The sequence below is a fragment of the Corvus cornix genome, chromosome 2 (genome assembly GCF_000738735.6).
Source record: "Corvus cornix cornix isolate S_Up_H32 chromosome 2, ASM73873v5, whole genome shotgun sequence".
NCBI lineage: Eukaryota > Metazoa > Chordata > Aves > Passeriformes > Corvidae > Corvus > Corvus cornix.
Window position 1 is genome coordinate 69,481,166 of NC_046333.1, and position 15,215 is coordinate 69,496,380.

The following is a 15,215-nucleotide window of genomic DNA, read 5'->3' on the forward strand; positions in this document are numbered from 1 at the left end:
ATTCAAAAGCCATCTGGACGTGGTCCTAGGCAAGTGGCTCTAGGTGGTCCTACGTGAGCAGGTGGGCTGGACCAGATGACCTTTAGAGGTCCCTTCCAACCTCAACCACTCTGATTCTATGAAGAGTTTCAGCCTGGAAAATACAATCCACCTGAGGCATGAAGTAGAGCAGGATCATCTCCTCACACAGTGAAAGTGCTCAGAATAAACCCAGATAAACCCAAAACAGCCACATCGACACAGACATGGGAAAAGCACTTATCCACTGAGGGAAAAGAAGCAGCACCATGAATGCAAATGAAAACGGAGGGTGGCTGGTATTCAGAGGTCCACCCCTCCCCACCACACCACCACCACCGCACTGCCTGGTTCTGCTGGCCCAAAGCGTGCCAATACAGCTCAAAAAATCATTTATCCCCTCCCGGACAGGCAGCTCCGGAGCTCGGTGGCTGCAGGCGGAGAGCGCAGCACTAGAGGGCACCAGCAGGATGTGGCCGCTCGCGGCCGCTGGAGCTCACCAACCTGCCTCGCCGAGAGTTAAGCACATCATTTTTCCCCTCTTTTATTTAAAAAAATTAAAGAGATTTTACACACTCCCGGAAAGTAACACAAGCCTCTCTTCTGCACAGTCACGAGGAACCTTCCGTTGAAGAGAAAAGTTGGGTGCTAAGACCCTGACAGAGATTTTGTAAGTCCTCACAGCTCTGTGGAGAGGCACAGACCTGAGGGGGACTTCAGACCTCTGGGCAGCGTGGCTTCCTCCCAAATAGGAAAACTGCTTATGTAGCAAAACTGAAGTTTGTTAATTCAGAACTCCAGGTAAGGAAAGGCAACCGAGGAAACGAAGATAGAAGATGGAATTCTGTTAGCCAGGCTCCCTGTTTCCCTGCTCTGCTCCTGGAGAATTCTTTAGTATCTGCAGTAGGTGCTGCTCTGACACTCTTGGTATCCAGGGCTACCACTCTGCAATAGCACTGTCCCGTCCACCATACCCACACACGGGCAGTGGGACTGATCACCCCAGAAAGTCCTGTGCCAGCACTCCTCGGCTCTCCCACAGGGACCTGCTGAGCTGTCACCCGCCTGAGGCAGCTGCTCACCACCCCAGGCTCGTCCCTGGGGGTCACCCCAGCCAACACAAAACATCTCCGATTTGTCATTTTCAGCCAACATACAACCCCAGCCAAACCACCCTCCCCAGGCTGCTGCCACTCCTCTGCAGGCATCACCTGTTCTGTCAAGTCTCATCATTTCTTTCTCTGCATATATGCACTCCCGGGGTGTATCTGCACCAGGAACGCCATGTCCCACGTCCCCACAGGAAGGCAGGAGAGCTGCACTGGCAGCCAGAGCTGTTCCCCACCTCCCTGTCACCTCCAGCCTCCACCTTCAGGGAGCAGGAGCGGGTTTATGTGCTTGCTGCTAGGCCTGGGCTGAGCAGAGACTGCCAATTGTACTGCACTGTACTTAATTATGTAGTAGTTTTATGAGGTGGACTGCAGCACACAGGGGACCAACGTGAGACCACCAGATTTATTGCACTTTAACTTTGAGCTGACAGTATAACAGGCTCTAAGAGGTAAGTACTCAGTGCTTTATTCACTGATCTTTTGCCCTCTCCCTACATTTTCGTACAACGTTTTTTGGAGCCTGTCTGGGACGATGGGAAAGATCTGGAATAGTGAACAAAAACATGAAAAGACGAGAAAGGTAGGCAAATGGACAGAGAGACCCAAATAGAGACCCAAAGTATAGCAGAGGTATGAAAAAGGAGGAGGAGAGGTAGGTTCATGCACAAACCAGGTGCTCCAGGCCCTGAGTTAGCATGTTATTTTCTTTGTCATGAAATCACAAACTGGCCTTGTCAGCAAAGACAATTCCCTAATGGTTTCAGCCCTGTGGGACTCCTAGCTCAGTACCTATTTCTTAACAGCAACACTTATATTTTAACAAAATAGTGAGCGTAACACCTTCAGGGTTTTCGACTGGGAACAGCCCCCTGCCACCGCCATTCCGATGAAAAGTGGCTGAAGCAGTGACTTCAACAGGACATTTTCACTGACGTCCTTTGAAGACATGGACTGGATTTAGCCACATGTGCTGAGGGTTTGAGGAAAAGAAATACTGCCTGGTTTTGGAACGTGGTTGGCTATATGCAGCAGGAGAATGGAAAAACCATCACACTTTTTTTTTTTTTTATCTGCACTTGTTCAATATTTAAAATATTGCTTTGAATCTATACAGATTTTCAGTTATTGGACCACTTGGATTTTTAAACCTCACTGACTCTCAGCCAGACTGCCTCCGTCTGCATTGAAAGGAGCCATTCTTCTTCTTCTTCTCTTTTTTTTTTCCTTCCCTTCAGTGAAACTGGAGCCTTTCCCTTCCCGTAACTTTCAGCTGGCTGAGCCATTCCTAGATCTCTGCATTTTTCACTTTCCAGCCTGACCCCCAGGACTTCGGGAGACGCGTAAGAGAAGTTATGTGACACATTGGCTGCAGTGAAAAGCTGTGCAGCTGAAGGGAAAATGCTACAGATGTCAAAATAAAATAAAATGAAATTTTACATCTACAAGGAAAAAGTAGGGTGAAAATGTTCTGTCAGGAATAGTATTAGCTACAAACTAGTGGAAAAGCACAGACACAGAGCAAAGTTGTACTGTGTAAGAAATAAAGTGCATGTGCTATTTTTCATTTTACTTGCTTTTTCTAGAAGACCACTAGGAACTGTGTTTTAACTGTTTCAAATACAATTTTAAAGAAATAATCACATTATTAGAAAATAATCTAATTGGGTTAAAATTGTAACTTTAAACTAGTTCAAATTAACAGATGTAAATTGTTACAGACACTTTATAGGGAGCAGCACATTTTGCTTGAAAAAGTAAATATATAGCATTATTACAGTGGGGATAAAATTATTAGACTGCTTAGAGAGCTTAAAACCAGTCCCAGAGCATGCTATCAAATGTGAGATCACACAAACCATTAAAATTTTAATGAGACTTAATGTTTGAGAAAGTTTAGTAAAATCCCTGGGATGTCTTATGATTTTTAGCACTGATTCATTGTAAAAGTATTGTCAAAAAAGGAGCTCCAAGTTTATATGTTGCTATGCATAAGAGATTCACTAAATTAATTTCTCAATCAAACACAGTGAATAAATACTCTTGAGTCCTACATGGCCCAAATGTGGAAACTCACATTTTTCTCTGTACTTTTCAAAGAGCAAATGCTCTTAGATGCTGTTTCATCTAGAATAAAGATAAATCTCTCCATTGCACCAGCTTAGTAAGAAGATAGATATAGTACTGGGATTCTCTTTAATGAAACAGTTTTGAAACACTTCTCCTGTAAAACATCAGTATACCATGCTGTAATTTTATTTCTGGAATTATCTGGGGAAGGGCCATCACTGACCTTACCACAAGAGCAAAAGATAAAGTGTTTTAAGGTCACAGAGAACTGTTGGTCAATTGTTGCCTGGATATTTATACTGTAATGTGTTTGGGCCTGGAGCTGTCTCTCACCATGCATTTATATCATTTGTAGCCCAGAAGGACTGTGATTTGTGTGGGGCACCTGGCCGTTAGAGGAATATGAATGATGAATAGTAAAAATATACTAAATTCCTTGACAGGTGATCCTATGTCACTGTAAAGGTTTATGGGAAAGCTTTTAATACTCTGCTGCCTCATCTGAAATAATATCCCCCCTCCACCCCAGATCTGCTAATACTGAAATTTAGGAAGGAAAAAGAAGAAAAAAAAGAAATTTGAATTATTTACATTAGGTATATAAGAAGCTGGTAAACAAGATAACTTTCAGTCTTTCCAGGGTTCTTATTTTATTCAACTTTGCACAGATCACAGTGACAGATACAGTTTCAAACAAAAAAAAGTTAAGACAGAGGTGACTGTAACAATTAAAGAGAAAAAAGGGTTTTAACCAAAGATCATTAATGAGATCTTACTTAGCTTATCAGTATGCAACAGACGAGAAGGAGAATCTTTTAAACGGTGGTGGGAAAATCTTAAAAGCTTCCATTTAGCACCTTCACATGTGAAAAAGGTTGCTCTGCACCTTGCTGCTAGACCCTTCTGTCAGTAGCACACATTAACATCGCCGGCACACAGAGAAGTCCTGTTGGATCAGCTCTGCATACCAACCCTCATACGTAGCACTCCATACCGCCATGGCTGGGAGGTTTTACCTATCCATCAGTGGCTAGGAAATGTGAGATAAGCGGACAAAGGAAAACGTCAAAGCACGATTAGGTAATCTCTTTTCTTTACGAAGTGGTTTCTCATACTGGGAAGATGAATGGGACTCCAAAAAAGCACGTGCCCTCTCCTGTCAGGAGCAAAACATTTTTTTTTCCGAAAGCAGGCGTCCCACAGCTCTCAGATTCCTGGGCACAGAGGACGCGCTTCCCGTTGAGAGAATCCCGTTGATAACCATCCCCATCACCCAACAGCTACTTTGTGTCCCTCCTACGCTCGTCTGCCACAGCGACAAGTTGTTTCTCATCTTCCACTTGTCCTGCTACACTCACCGGGGCATTTGTGAACAATTTGGATCTGCATCCCAAGGACATCTTTCAGCACCACCTATAAAAATTAAATGGATGAATCATGCACACAGGCTGCGTCTAAAGCATGGGTGCCTGTGACTCCCTAGTAATTTTACAACCTGTTTTCCAGTTTCAGCCAAGTTTGATAGGGGGGCGAACACCTCCCAAGACACAAAGTTCTCACAAGTTCTGGAAAACAGACATCCGCATAGAAGAAATTGGCAATGTAACTGCAGGAAAGGCAGCAGGACCAGCTCTGCTCTCACAAGACCAGAGAACACCCCACAGACACAAGAAAACCACATTTCACTGGGTCTGCAGCTCATGGAGATACTTGATTCAATGGTAAAATGTGTCCCTGCATGAGTGGTGGGAGATGTGCCCTGTGTTTTCTTTCCTATGGGTGCGTGACCAGCAGGGTCAGGCTCACCCTTTCCATTCCCAGAGGTACCCTACCCCGTTCAGGGATGGAAAATGTGAAAATATCTATTCCTGCTAAAGGGAATCAGTACCTGCCTATTGGTGTGATTTAGAGGAAGCTCAAGGTGAAACTAGACATGCATCCCTTCCTCCTCCCACCCGCATGTAACCTGACTAGAGTTGCTGCCCAACTTAGCCCAACAGAACTTCAAATTTAGGTTGTTCCTTCCTAAGTCCCACATTTGCTACACCGTAACCAGGTCCCAAAGCTTCATCTTAACGAAAAGCCATCTTAAAGGGGCTAAGAAGTGGAAAATGCTCCTGTAAATATCAGTGAAATCCAGATCCACCCACAGGAGTTCAGAAGACATCTCCAGAGGGAAGAAAACAGAGCAGACACCCAGCAGACAAAGTTCTCTGAAAGAAGGATACACAGCTCTGTGCAAACACCACATGGGCCAGGGCATCAATGTACAAGTGTGTCAGTGTCATCCTGTAATTCTACATACACATCAATATACCCAAGGGTCTCCCGCACTGGAAAAGGAACACAACTATGTGGATCATCAGTCACAAATTCAGCCTATTTTAGGTCAGACCTTTGCTCAGAGGCTGTTCCTCCCCGCTTTTCTCAGGACTATTTTTAATACACATCACTTTCTAGAACTTTGTTTCTTATGTCCCTGCTCCTGAGAAGCTCTCTCCTGTTTTTCTGCCAGAGAAATGCCAATCTCTGCCAGTGGACAAAGTGCCCTCTAGCAAAATTCCTCTGCACATGGAAACCAACTCATCCCTTTATTTTGGACAGTACCTGGTTTTAGGAACGGGATGGCTATTATTTCAGCCAGCTCATTTTGTAATGGAGTCTAACTTCGCTTTTTTAAAGAGTTGTGGAGAAGTGATCAGGCCTGAGCCACAAGACCACATTGTGTGTTCACTTTGGAAATACTCATCTTCACAGCTGTCTAGCTAATTGTATGTGCGGACTAACAGGTTTTTGTATATAGCCATATATAGAGAAATAGATAATCAGCTACACAACTACACTTTTTCTCCCCAAAACTGCCCAGAGTTTTTTTTTACCTCCCTGACAATGTCTCTGTGATTGTACAGAAGACAAGTACAGGTAACAAAACAGAATTCATGTGCCATACCAACCTCTGTGACTTATGAGTATCACCTCTACCATGCACCTATACCACACGAAGTACAGATCTCTGGGTATGCACCTTCAAACACGCAAATTTTCCATCCCTTACCTAAATGGGAATCTCTGCTAGTGGTGCCCGTTGTTGGCTAAACCAGAGACCAGAGAGAGACACAGACGGGAGCAGGTCTGACATTCCACCAGGCAGGAGGCAGCAGTGACCTATATACCCTTGTCAATACATTTCACAAGAAACTGCAAGTTGCTTCAGCAAAATATGACTCCTTTGCTACTTTCCTGCTTAATTTAATACAGGCTTTTAGTATCCAAAGAACCCCACTGCTTTGAAATGAGGAAACTCGGTCAAAGACTTCGGCAATCAGCCCACAGCTGGCAAGCACAGTTCAGGGGCCTAAAACACAACTGCTCACTAGGTTTGCACTCACAGACAATGGAGCTTTTAAAATTAAGGCTTGTATACACAGGCAAATTTATCAGCCTGATTACACTAGCATAATTAGGCTGATAAATTTCCCTGTGTAGACAAGTCCTGAGACTCTCAAATTCATAACTAGGCAGGTCTTTCAGAGAGAGTGAGTGAGAGAGAGAGAGAGAGAGAGAAAAGAAGGAGAATTAGCAACTCCTGAAATATCCAAGGAATAATTTTTTTATCAGTCTCTCATATTTCTTTTTTTAGATTCCTTTTTTCCCTACAAGTGAAGGTATATTTCATTTCTAATTTAAGATTTGGATGACACATTGGTACACCAGTTTTTAGACAAATTAGAAATAATAACAATCATCAACATTCCCTCAGCAGAGAGGTATCTATCTCCAGTGTCAGACAAACCCATGGGCATTGACAGAGCCCTGTCAGGCAGGCCAGACTCAGAATTCCAGTTTAGAGCACAGACTGGAGTGAGTTGCTCATCTTTTAGGACCATGCATCTGACATGAGACTCTCAGACACCCCTGTCCTTCCACAAGCATCGTGGGAAGCCCATGCTGTGGAGAACAGCAGTCTGGAGACCCACCAGGAGCACCTCAATCATTTAACTGTCTTCCTTTCCATCCCTCCCTCACCAATCTTTTCATTCAAGAGTATCATGTAATTCCCTTTTGAAACTGCCAACTCCACAATGAAATAGATCAAGACTCAACCGGAAACAGCCCAAGACACCTGACCAGGATAAAATCCCTCTGGTATCTTTGTGGATGGGAAGAGTCTCTCATCCCAGGCACCTTCTGCAATTCACTCTGCCTCCATGTCCTGGTGCCCTGAAGCATTACTTCTGCAACAGTAAGGATCATGTCGGGGGGAAGAGTCATGGCAGGACAACCACTCTGAACCTAGCCTCTCCATTCTTCCTAATGGAGAATACTGCCTGCACTCTCCTGGCTTCCCACAGTGTGATCTCACCCTTGTACTGCAAATATGAAGTGACAAGGGCTTCATGATCTATGCCAACACAGCTGTTACCAAGCTTCATCTATAAGTGCTGACATCAAATTCTCATAATCTCCCTCAATGGATTTGGAAGATTCAACCTTCAGCTGCTTCCCCAATCCAACCTTTTATCTCTTACCTATCTTCAACCTCCATCTTCTTCCATACCCCTCCTTGTCAGAAACACAGCTCTCTGTCTTGGCAGAGGAAAAGACTCTCTTGATAACCCAGAGTTGTTCCCAGTCTCTCCCTCCCCTTTACGCTCTGCTATCAACATAACACCAAGCAGCTTGAAGGAGAATGGGAGCCCCCATTATGCTAGGCACTGCACATGCACACACTGGAAGAGAGACTTGTCTTCTTGATCTTACAACCAAAACAAATAAGGCCCAAAGAAATGTTATTCCCTTTTTACAGATGGGAAACCAGGACCAAAGATATTAAATGTCTAGCCCTAGGAAGCCTGCAGCCAAGGCAGGAACTGACCCCCTGTTTCCTGAGAGCCAGCATTTGGTGTCTAATCGCACATGATCAGTCTTTCCTCTCTACCTCCCTGTAGGCACGAGGAATTTGTGCTCTACATCTCCACATGTTTCTTTTGCTCTGTACTGCACATAGCCATACACACCTAGATGGGACTCCTTAATAAATAATAGCATGTGGATTCCTGCACTTCTCTTCTACTTGTCAGCCCATGCCTCCCTTATAGCACAGGAATTAGTCTTTCTTTCCTGTATTCCCAGTGTAATTATCAAACAAACTTTCCTCTGGCATAGACTTCCCACACCAAGGACACTTTAAATCTCACACATAAATCTCTTTCATTTCAGCAGGTCTCTCTCCTGGAGAATGACATTTAATGGTGATCTTTTTTAAATCAGGTTCAGTCCCCTGTTTCCCACCCCCATCTGGTGAAAGCGACTTTCCACTTAGAAAGGAAGTCAGTCTTTGATTTCATAAATGATTATAAGAAGATTTAACATCCTCAGGAGCACAACTATTCTGATTAGGATGTATTTGCTCCAATACCTTTTCCAGCTGTCCTGCTTCTTCATACAAACCCCAAGATACAAAAATCTTTCTGAATTCACCCACAGACACTCCAGTGAGGAGACAGGCTACTCACCCTCTCATCATTTGGACTCTGGCTCCATGTAGTGCAGCAGAATAAAGCAGAGAATTGTCAGCACACCAACTGTGTGCTGGTCTCTGCCTCGAGCCCTGGCAGGCAGTTTGCTGAGCATGGATATGTGCGGGCTTGTTTGCTTTAGCTCGCTGACCTCTGCTTTGTTACTGCAGCCCTGCAGCTTGCTGAGACTGCCACCATGAAGAGCAGCTTGTCTGGAAAGGCAGGGGAGCTGGACAGATGAAGGTTTCAGAGGAGTATGCATCCACTGTCACTGTTGCAGGCAAGTTGGCATGAGTGTAACTTTTACAGGCAAGGGTAACTTTGCAGGTAATACCCATTTGTGCACAGTCTGTCCCTCTTCACACTGTGGCCAGCTGAAGGAAAACATCAGATGCTGTTTGCACAGTGCCGTAGTGGGTTGGAGTTTTCTGGCTTCAAAGGCAGATTTGAACTGTAAGATAAAATTTTTGTGCAGCTTTGCTTTCAAAGACTTTATACCATTTTTCCTTTCAAATACTACCCCTCTGAGGATATGTGTATATGTAAAATGAGATGGTAACCTGAAGGCCACAGTCCCAAGTCACCCTCCAGCACTCTCAAAGGCTGTCAGAGGCTCAGAGGGTTCTCCTTAGAAAACAGTAAATGAGATTCTGGGTCAGAAAGACAAGCTATGAAGAAATTTCCTGCCTAAATCTCTTCAGGAGTGTTTCTGACCCTGCTACCAGGTCCAAAGGGGTGGGACCCAAATGTGAAATTCTTTTTTGATCAAAGTCTTCAGCGGCCCATCCTGCCTGCCAGCAGCGGTGCATCTTCATTTCAGCAGCACTGGCTTTGTGAAACAGAGCATGAACTGTGCAAAGTCAACTTCACTTCTGAGGGTTTCACTCCTTTTCTTAACAGTCTTCCAAACTAAACCTATTCCCCTAGTACCAAAGACCCTCTTTTGAGATCTTGATAGCACAGCTCCAGTTTGCAGGTAGCACACCCACCCAGGAATACATTGATTAAGTGCAGTTTTTCTATGTTTCAACACCACATTCAGTACAGTCCCCCTCAGACATGGTTCGCCCATTGGGATTTGAGGTGGTGTGCCTGAAGACTCAAACCCTTACAAGTCTTTGCTTTCCATAACATCAGCAGCAGCCACGTCAGCACCTGTGGCAGTTGTTGTTCTAGGACACAGAAATAAACTTCCCCATCCTACACAAATGCTTGGATGTTGAGGCCAGAGGGACTTACTGAGATCATTTTGTCTGGCATCTAGAGCAACATGGACTATAGGACTATGCTAAGTAATTCTTATTTGAAGTTCCATAGCTGTGGTTGAACAACAACCACAATAAACATGCAATCATAGCAAATCTACCACAATCCCTAGGAAGCTGTTCCAATGGTAAATCACCCTCACTGTTAAAAATGTGGACGTGGTTTTCAGTCTGAAGGTGCTTAGCTTCAACTCCCGGCCAACAATGTGTTGTTGTTACAAGTCTACTGAGCTGCAGAACCCTTCCTATTGCATTGCTGATCCTACTGAGGTATTCTTAACTTGTGACAAGGGACTGGTTTGAAAGCTAAATGAGTAGAACTTCCCTCCTATCTTTTGCTGTCATGAGGGGTTCTTTTTGGTTTGCTTCTTTTCACATGGTTGATTTTGTAACTTTTCTCTGAACCTTGTCAAATTTTTTTATATTCCCCTTGAAACCAGCTGTGGAGCTTTCTGAAATATAAGTGGCTCTCTCAACATTCACAGAGCTAAACTACCTCCTTAGGCTTTGTTCCAAAAATTTCCAAATGTGTTCATGAAGTCCTTCCAGGCTGTATTTTAACCAGCCCTGAAAGCCACAACAGCATTTCCAAATCTTTAAGACCAAAGTCATATTAAGTGACATTAAGATGAAGCAACAAGCCCTTGAACCCCCACACAAAAAAATTTAGAAAGAAGCAGACTCACAGCAGGACCAGTGAGTGAGCAGAATGATCTGTCAACATCTCCCATTTCTATGTGTGGGCAAGGGCTTTGTAGCTACTGTCTGCTCATTCATGCTGATGGCTGCAAGTCCATGGGGACTTTGCTGTTGTTGTTTCAGCGTTTTAGCCCATTTCTTTCTATCTGCCACTTTTAGGGCCAGAGGAGATGCAACATGTTCCAGACTAGCTTTCTTTTTTAATCAAAAAACAAGCAAGTCTGCATACACCTAGGTTGTTCATGCCTAAAACACTGACCCAGCCAAGCAGAGTCAGCAGAAATAGCAGCTACATTCACAGCTGCAATACCCTTGGAGTGACACATTAAAGAAAGGCCAGCACTTGTCTAAAACCATGCATCTCAAACCTATGTTTTCCAGTGGAAACAGATGACCTTGTCTCAGCTTATTTTGAGGCAGATCCTCATGGACTTGCCACTAGCAATATAAGCCATCCTGCTTTGAATATCAGGATTGTGGTCCAGAACTTAAAGAGTTTTTCCCCTCTTTGCCCCTAATAAGTATTTCTGTATTAGAGCAGCATTCGTACCTAGTACAGTCAACCCCTGCATGCAGCTTCATAGCCTGCGATGGTGCAACTAAAATCCCTGCCATGGCTGCCTCTTAAGCTGAAGAGCTGTGCTGGTCTGGCTGCATGGGACATCTTTGCTTAAGAGAGGAAGAAGAGAAGATCACCACCACACCCCAAATCCAGTCTTTCCCCATACAAAGTGCCACTGAGTATTAATAAACCAGGTGTTGAAAGCGATGCTCAGCCTGAGGCACGCTCAGTGCTACACTTGTCGCTTGACCCACCTCCTCATCCTAGAGATTAATTAGGCCTGGCCCCTCCCTGCTAAATTGCCTCTCAGGCACATTGCTCAGTCTTCCTCCTCTTGCCTCTGGCCTATTCACTCACTAACTTTTTATTTCATTATTCATGTTTTCCAGTTGTAAGGCCCTCCACTCATTTTCAGTAGGCCGCCCCAAGGACTCTGTTCCAGTAATGGGACATGGGGGAGGAAAGATGTCTGGAATGAGGGAGGATGAGCACAGCTGCGTTGGGATGGGGAGCTGGAGCTTCCAATCTCCTCTGTCTTTGCTCTCCAAGTCTTCCTCGCTATGCTGTCCCAGGTGGAATGCACTAGCTGGGCTGAGAGACAGCATCACTTCTCATCTCCTGAAGATGCCGTCTCACCTCTGGGTGCAAGTTCAGATGTTCTCCAGCAGCAGTAGTGCATGCTGTCAGCTGTCCCCTAACCTCGGCTGGAGCTCACATCTAGGGACACGGCTGTGATATTTGGCTGCAGAAAAAGTCTCTACGCTCTAAATCCTGCCTGGGGAAAAGGATGGTCTGAGGAATAAACCTTCCCCACATTTCACCAGCTGGCTGGCATAGGGCTATGTAACTGCTGCCATTCCTTGCTTTAAATGCCTTATTCCTTCTGCGTATCACCTGTGAAGCTCAGACACCTCACCCAGACCTGAGGATCACACTTTCAGCTTGGCGCACCCTTGGCTAAGTTTAAATTTTTGCTCCTGTCTCCATCCCTGTTCATTTATGCCATCTGGAAAGACTGGAAGCTGTTTGGGCCGATGCCTGCCTGTTGCTATACATGTACAGCAATAAGCTCAGCTGAACCTTAACTGAGATCTCTGGATGCTGTTGTAATACAAAAAATAAATACTAATTAGTAGCATCAGCAGACTCAGTACCAGACGTACTGCAAGTCACGCCCCCACTATATTTATACATGCTGATATGTGAATGTGCCTGCAATGGTTAATACCCCCATATATTTGTCTGTACACTGTGTTTTTCATGTAATATCCATTCCTTTCATAATCATGTGTCACTTAATATCCTGACTAAGACAGAACATTCTGTAACGAAGTAGCACGTGTTTGGACAGAATAGTGAAATTATCTTTGAAATGTAGCACAGATGGAAAGATCAGATGACGAGCCTCCTTTCCATTTCTCTAACTTCTACTCTGGCTACTGTATTTTAATATTCTAAGCCATCAACGAGTTCATTCTTCATGCTTGTGATGAACTATGTTATGCTCACTGCTATCTGATTCTTGTGTGCGGGTTGCACATTCCAAAGAAAATCCATAATGGAAAATGTAATTGCAGTAACAAGCACCCTACAGGGATGCAAAATTCCTCCAGAGGATCATCAGGGGTTAATTGGTCTCTTCTTTGCACAGTTCCACAGAGCCATTCCTATTCATATCGACTGAGCACTAGAGGGAAAGCAATAAAATTACCAGCTAAAGCCCAGGTTCCTGCCTGTTCAGTATGCCATGCTAACTTGGAAGACAGAGCTCTGATTGTATGGCTGAGCCAAAGAGGACGGCTGTTTTTAACACCCTTCTAACTTATGGTAACCATTAACTACAACCTGACTTCCCATTACAACATACCACTGTGAACACCTATTAGCAGCTAATTGAATCATCTAAAAATGGCCATAATTCAAACCTATGTTTGTGTTTTTGTAATGGTTCACACAGCTTTTGCTGTAGTACAGGAGAATATGCAAATCAGGGCTCTGTTTTAACGCTCACGGTGAGATGGAAGTTTAAATGGAAATCTAATGGAGTGACAAAGGGGAATAAAGCCATATTGTAGTTTTGATGTTACCCATGAGACGTGATAGGAGAAACTAATAACAAGGCTCCCTATCTCTAAATGTTTTCCAGCCGTAAGCCACTGAAGAGCCAAAAGTCCTCTCTGAGTCAACACCAACAAATGCATGCACTCACATCGTCATTTTCTGCAATTTCTATTCACAATTTCAAGCTGTATGGCATTTTCCATTCTCCCTTTTATTTAAAGAAATAAAAGTATTTCCTCTCAGAGGCATCATGGGTTATTTTTCAACCCACTGTATCCTGAAGTATCAACTTTTTTTATAGTTCTTTAAATGTGAATATTTTTTATTGTATTATGAAAGGCAACAAAATAGTTGTTTACACAGTGCTATTGACAGGTTTGCACATATTTGCTGTCAGGGATTTTTAATTTGACTTACAGCCTTATTTTATAAAGAGTTTTCATTAAACCTATGAAGAAGTTGTTAGGTGATATTTTGTGTAGAAATATGGCTACTTCAGATTAGCATAAATTATCCTAAACAAGGAAATCACTTTAAACCATTTACTTAAACTGAAAGAAGAATGTATTTCACCAATTGTAAGAGAACTATTGAGAGCAGATAAAAAAGATCATACACCTCAGACAGAGGTTACTGTGTGCCCAGGGAAAAAACCTGCTCCCTTCTGTTATGGAATTATGTTTTTCTGCTATGGAGTTGTGGAATCATGGTGCTTCCAGGCCCTTGCAATGCAAAGTAAGGTGCAATCACTTAAAGCTCACTCAAGGCATCATTAAGGTTTACATCAGTTAAATAAACCCGAACTCGGTGGGAGGGCGGGGGAGGAGGGAGGGATTTAGGCAAAACTATGGCAGCTCCCTCATACAATAAGGCACCCAGCCACCATCAAGTCTGTCTAATGTAGATATCTACTTGCACAAAGAGGGGGGAATGTCCTCAATAAATGTGTGAAGCACTAAACCTGTCCCACCACACCCTTTTTACACATTATCCACTGGTCAGCCCAAAAAAGGGCTTCTCAGATCGGCAGACTTGGCCTCATTGCGGGACACGCCCAGCATGAGGTGTGACCCACAAGCTGCATTCACTACTGGCTCACATATCACGTCCTTTTCATGTTTATTAGATGGGTCAGATGCTTATGTCTTGCATCAGCATCTGATGCACACTGTAGCCTGCTTGGAATAGCCATCAATTTTCAACCAAAGAAGTTTTAAATCACCTGCCATTTGTCAGACTGTTTCCCACCACTTAGCACAAAACATTTTGGTGGATAGGGAATAGTGGATTGTCTCTCCAGTGAATGTATAAGAATTATGTGTTTTACATGGCAGATGGGAATTCTTTCCTGCAGACACACATGTGCAGCCCTGCTGGCTTTCTTGGAAGCTGCATACATACTTCTGAACAAACAACCACCACATTAGTTCTCGCATGCTCAGAGACTGTGCTAGGTTACTCCAGCAAGCTTAATAGTGTGCCAAAAATAAGCAACTGAACCCTTATCTAGGCAATTCAAACAACAATATTTTGAATGTCCAGCCCCCAGACCTTTGTTTCAATCCTTACTTCAAACACTGTAAAATCTGCATTTGTTTAAAAACACCAGAATTTGCTGGAGCAAGTAGCACAGGGAAGGCAGTGGCTGGGACACGTATGGCAATTGCCCTCTGGCTGCCAGATGGGCTCGCAACATGTATGTGTCTCTCCCTGGATTTGGGAAGCCCCTACTGCCCTTACCACCAGAGCTCTAAGAATTTCTTCCACTAAATCAAGCTGTGGGGACCTAATTTTCTTTTAAAGCAGAAGACCTCATGCAGTTGCCCTTCTTGTGCCAACACAGTCAATGACCTGGGCACCAGTGCCGCACAGTGAAATCATGACAGAGTTGGCAGCACTGAGCTGTGGAGGG

At 44.0% G+C, this 15,215-nt stretch overlaps 1 long non-coding RNA gene across 1 annotated transcript in view; it reads right to left on the reverse strand.

Annotated features, from left to right (window-relative positions):
* LOC120411692 overlaps nucleotides 1-8,795 on the reverse strand; it is a 44,147-nt gene extending 35,352 nt beyond the window's left edge. Inside the window, exon 1 of the long non-coding RNA XR_005604196.1 lies at nucleotides 8,714-8,795. This is a non-coding gene — a long non-coding RNA (uncharacterized LOC120411692). The remainder of the gene's footprint in view (nucleotides 1-8,713) is intronic.
* Nucleotides 8,796-15,215: the final 6,420 nt, after the last annotated feature.